Source organism: Fulmarus glacialis, unplaced genomic scaffold (assembly GCF_000690835.1).
Source record: "Fulmarus glacialis isolate BGI_N327 unplaced genomic scaffold, ASM69083v1 scaffold5716, whole genome shotgun sequence".
NCBI classification, from domain to species: Eukaryota; Metazoa; Chordata; class Aves; order Procellariiformes; family Procellariidae; genus Fulmarus; species Fulmarus glacialis.
The window spans coordinates 29,085-35,084 of NW_009219921.1; positions in this window are offsets into that span (position 1 = coordinate 29,085).

Here is a 6,000-nt window from a genome sequence, read left to right on the forward strand (position 1 = left end):
TCAAACCCTTTCTCTGGTTCCACTGAAACATGCTCCGACCCATCAAAGCTAGTTTTGTTCTCCCCTCCTCATGCCCCACGTCTTCACCAGTGCACCTTAGCCCTGACACTGAGCCAACCTCTGGAGGGGGAGACCTCTTTCCCCGTAAGAAAGGAGACCGGGAGCGATTCCAAAGGACGTAGGGACTGGTTACAGCAAGGCTGGTCTGAACACGCCGTTCAGACAAATGTAAATACTGGTGTAACTATTGTTCTAATAGATAGGCTTTAGGTGATTCGCTAGTGAGCTGCTTCAGAGAAAAAAAAACCCAGTACCTCAAAAATATAAAAAATAAACTAGGGCTTTATGGCTGCCAGATGCTGGTAAAAAGAAATTTGAAAAAATAACTCCTAGCCACATTTGATTTTTTTTTTTTTTTTTTTAAAGCTGTCTACGCACAAGTGTTTCAGTTGGCTCAGCAGCAATTCTTAAAAAAGACAAATGAACCATACTTACGACTGTTTCCCCCAGTCTTTTGAAACATAAAATAAGCAGTATTTGTATTTTTTATATTAAGCTGGCTTCTGGGAGAGGGGTAGCTGCTTTGGCTTCTAAGCTATAATGGAGTGGTTAATACTTAGGGTTACGTGCAAGAGAAGTGGCTGGTACAATACCACAACATCCTGTTCTTGCCAATTGACAATTCAATAGATGGCTCTTGAAGGCTTTTTTTTTTTGTTTTTTAAAGCTAAAAAATGGGCTTTTGTCCTTAACTGAGCAGTACCATTAAGGAACTGCTCTTCATATATGGTTCCAGTCACCTGTGGGGTAGGGGCAATTCAGGTGGCTGGGTTTTTTCCATCCCAACATCCTCACTCAAACTGTGGGGACTTGGAGATAGAAGCTTCTCATTAGGTTTGCTGACTTCATCTGAGAAAGAGAAGTCTGGCTGGCTGTCCAAGGAACACAGAAGGGGACCTCCAGCATCCCATCTCATAGAGTGGTGTGAAAGAAAGGGGGCTTGAGAAGAGGCAGATTTAATGGGAAGCCTGCTCACCTCCCGCACTCCCGGCTCCAAAGGAACTTGATCCTGCCCGTTGTCCTCTCTCCCAGCATAGGGTCCGAGTTTCCCAGCGTGCTGATGCGTGATTTGGCTACAGACACTTCTAGCTGTGCTGCTGCGGGCTGGTACCGTGTCCTCACCCTCGCCACCCCAGGGAACACGCCAGCTCAAGGAGGTGTCACTTCCCTGCTGCCAGCGGGGTGTTTCGTGGGAGATTAGGCACAGCCCATCTTGCGTTGTTTTTGACAGCGAACGAGCTGCTTCCCCTCCAGCTCGCCATTCTTGCGGTACCTTGGCTGCCGCTGCTCAAATAGTTTCGTGTGCACGCCTTGCTGCAAGGGGCTTACGATCAGCGAGGGGTGGTACCAGAGGCACAGCGTAAAGCTTCATCCTTCCTGCTCCCAGGGGAGCTGCATACGTGTTATCTCGGTCTTCCCCAGCACCCCAAAGAACGCTTATCGGAGGGGAACTATATTGTTTTGTCCCATTTCAGTGCAGGCAGCTGAAAATTGTAAATCACATGTAACAAATACTTACCCCTGGCCAACAGCTTTGAAAAAAATTTGTCAGCAGCAAACTGAAGCCCTAATTCAAGTCAGCAGCTTGGGTTGTTGTTTTTTTTTTTTTTACTGTAAGTTTAGTTAGTTTGTGACTCAAATCTCAGGTTTTACTATATTGAAAAGTGGAGAAGATTTTGTCGTTTTGTTTTGTGGCTAGGATGTGACTTTAATTTCCTACAGCGGACTGTTGAAAATAGCACTGAAAGCTACAGCGTTGATTGACTTGATCCTAAAAAGTGCAAAAGACACCAAGAGAGAGGCAGCACCAGGAGTAACTGAACCCAGAGGCTGTTTTCGTGCCGTGTGTGTGAGATGCTGGAAGAAGGGATAGTCTGGCAAGGGATTGGTTGACACCACACTGGAAGGCATGTCAGGTCTTGGCTATTCATTAAACATACTGCCACTTGTCTCTGTTTACATATCAAGTGAAAACGATTACATTACAACTATTTTCAGCATATATACACACTCTCTGTGTGTATATATGTATGTAAACGGTTTAGCAATGCTCCTCTTAGCCAGATTTCAGTAAAAGCCCGTGTCTTTGATTTAAATCAGTAAATGGGGGTTAACACAAATCAATCCCTAGAGGCAGAAACAGAATCTTCCTGTCTTTTGTACTCCTTCACACGTGTGTTCTCCCCTTCTGTCTATACAGGCAAATACGTACGTTTGGGTTTCGTTTGGTTAATCGCCTTCTGAAGAACTGAAATCTGGTCTTCTGTCTCCTTGTGATTTCCAACACGCTATAGTTACTGAATGAATCAAAGCTGTAGGCTCAGTATTTTTAGGGGTTGGGTTCCTGTAGGAGGAAGCCTTAACCCCATGTCCTGCGCAGGGTGGTACCCTGTCTCCTGTCTGAACTAGTGTCCTGTACCTGAACAATGCTGGAAATGGTTTGTAGAAGCGTGGAAAGCAAAGTGGAGGATGTGAGGGGCGAAATGTGTAAATGTTCAATATGAATATAATGTTCTTTGGTGTATGGCAAGCTGTTTAAATGGTTCAGAGAGATGCGAGTTTCTCATCTTGTTGTGTCATGAGCATTACCTGTATGTTACGATGAAATAAAATCAGAAATGGTACCTGTTTATATAGAACGGCTGAGGAAGGAGCCTGTGTGCGTCTGGCTGTGGAGTGTGCATTACCTGCCTGCAGTGTGACCTGCTCCCCAGCACCCAGGACTAGCCAGGGGCTCGTCCTTATCCTACGTATCCTTTGCAGACGCATGCCTGTTAACGAACGACACAGACTGGGTAGCTTTGGACGTCACAAGCAGCGGTGATTTTACGGCACCGGTAATAGTTTCAGTCTCTTACCTGTTCCTGTTTACCCCATCTCTTCTGCTCCCTTGAATAGCAGCAGTGGCACTTCTCTGCATTAACGTCTTACAATGTCTCATGCGGTTGTGAGTAAACTGTTCCCAAGGCAGCTCTGCTAGTCTTTCCGAAGGAAGTATTTCAAATTGATTGTTACCTAGGATGAACCCCATGTTTTTCTCTTGCCTCCCATACTTCTTATTTGAAGAAGAATTTAATTACTTGTTTAAATACTTGCTTAGACTGATTCTGGCAGTCCTGAAGGATTCAGAGCGATTTCTGATTGCTGAGGGAGAGGTATGCCCCTCATTGCTCCTTCAGAGCATAGCTTATACAAATGTAGTATATATTAAAATTAAATCCTGCAGTAGAATATGGCTGCTAAGGTTATATCCTTCGATAGCAAAGCTCAGACCTGTAAGTTTGTGTAACGGCATCTTCAAACTCGGGTCCAGTAATAGAAGCATTTTTTTAAAAGATAATTTTAACACATAATCCCAGAAAGGGAAATGCAGAATCTTTGGCCTCTCTGGAAGAGGCCGAACCGTCAGCTACAGCACAAGTAACAATATGCTTACTTCTACAAACAAGACGTACCACCTAGTACATGGAGAGTGTGCATCCGTTACACGGTAAAAGAAGAACCATGCACAATACTAGACCTAAATGGCATCAGCTTGTTAGGTTCACTTGACAATCTTTTAAGATTTACCCTCTAGCGTCCCTCACCCTACTCCAAAGTCCACTTCTGATCTCAGTAGGCCAGACTAGCTCTTGTAGGAACTGCTCCTTCCCTTTAAGGTCTGGTTTTTGAAGCATGCACTTCAGCTTTCACCACTCCTCCTCTTGCCTGCTTTGCAGGACTTGCTCTGCTCTTGTTCCTCCATCCCTCCGCTCTTGCCCCTGCCAGTAGACAGCTCTGTGAAGAGACAGTCTAACTCCATCTCCAGTCAAAACCTGAGGGGCAACTGAAATGTGTCTCACACGTGTCATCAACATTTAATTTTCATGTCATTGATTGCCATTACTGGGAAGGGGTCCTTGAGGTCACTAGGTTCTTGATGTGACCATGACTGTTATATTCCTAGAGTGAAGTGGACTGAAAACAGGGCAAACCTCCCCCCAGCATGGATCACATAGCCCTACTTCTTTTTGAGGGGGCTGGAGGGCTGGGAGATGGGAGAAAGAGAGTAGAAATGTGTAATTACATGAGCCACTCTTCTTAGTAACTACACACTCATCCCCGAGCCGCTCCTTACACTCTGACTCACAGCACAAGTTTTAAATTGATTTCTGCCAGAAAGTAGTGGTATCAAAAGCCCAGAACAGCAGCCTGGCGGTTCTCCTGGGGCCAGCACCGGAGTCCTAGTAAGGCTGTTACTGCCCCTTTTAAAATCTGAAATTAGTGAGATTCAGCCAAACTCACCTACCCAGACATTTTAATTAGATAGTCATACCCTGACTAAACACCTAGCTAGCCTGTATTTATTCTTAAAGTTTCTGAGATAAAAGTTGAGTTATTCTAGTACATTTAGACATTATAGCTTTAGAATACAATACCACTGTTACACTATACATACAAACCCACAATTGGGAATTCGGGTACAAGAACAGTGTTCATAATACATCAGCTTAGCCTGGCAACTGGCCTGTCCCTTTGAACTGTGCCCCCAGAGAACTTCTTGGCCCTCGGGCCCAAACGGTTGCTTTGAGGTAAACTGAAGTGTTTCTGCTGCGAAGCCTTCAGCTAATTCTGCACTTGGAGAATATTAATGAGAGCCACTATAAATAGAAAAGGAAAGGGAGCTATTTCTAGCCTTCTGCAGCACCCACCCCTCTGGGAAGGGGCTGCTTTCCTAGCATATAAAATGCTGTAAAACAGACATACAGGGAACTGCCCTGCTGGAAGGGAATGCTTACTTGGAGGTGTGGATTTCAGCTGCTGTTTTCAGGGACCCTCACCAAGCGCCATTGCTGTACAAAGGCAACTATGAGGCTGGGGCGTCAGATCACTTAACAAAAAACACACCTACACATTTACATCTCTCTTTGTTGAGTACCCCATGGGCAGTAGGTGAAAATCCATCACCGCTTTGCTTTCCCAATGCCAGGAGAACAGCGTTCTCCTGCAGGTACTTTCACTTACTCTCCTCTAAACCACCGATTTTCTAAATTTATTAGACTAACCTGTTTCCTGCAGGAAACAGCTCCATCACGGGATGCTCTCAAAGCTGGGCTTCCCTCAGCAAGTAGCAATCAGCTCTTACAGCAGCTGCCTCTTTGCTTTTGTAAAAAACAAAATTTCGCTATCCACTTGCAGAAAGCTGGTTGCTTGGTCTTTAACGACCCCTGTGACATTCCACTGAGCCTCCAGTGTGGCTCTGCTGCTCAGCAGTTCAGCCTGCATCAGAATGAAGAGAACAGAATCAAACACTTCATTTGAACGCTGCACTGGTAACAGCCCCAGCAAGGTATTGACAAAATCTACAGCCATCCTCATTTATTTCTGTGGTCGTGTTACGGTCTTACAGTAGGCCATCGTATTTCATTACCTCCACAGCTTCCCCATGAGGTCTGTTAAAATACAAAGCTTTTAAAAAGACAAAAGGGTTATTTTAGGCAGCTGACATTAAGAATTGCCCTTTGAATGCTCCTCTGCTCTCCCCCACCTTAGGAGGACTAGCTCTGTGATGCTGTAGGTAGGCAGAGCACACCCATGACCACCTCAGACCCGTCCTAGCTTTGGGGACCACTGGGTGAGCGAGTCTCCTTTCTGTGTCACCTTGCTGTCCTGTGCAGGCTCACATTATGAAGAAGTTAAACCCACCTGTGGCAGCTGAAAGCAAGCCAACAACCCCCAAAGAAGTACCACAGACCAGCTGAAAAGATGCTGAAGTCTGGCTAAAAGTACAAAGCAACTCATTCAGTGATGGGCGAAGAATCGGTAGGAGAAGATGAGCATCCGGCAGGCTGCCCAGCCCTAGTTCGTTCTGCGATCTGGCGAAGAACTGATGTAAAGCATCTGTCAGGACATGGTCTCTTTTTGACAGGCAGGTAAGTGGGGGCAGGGGAGAAAGAAATG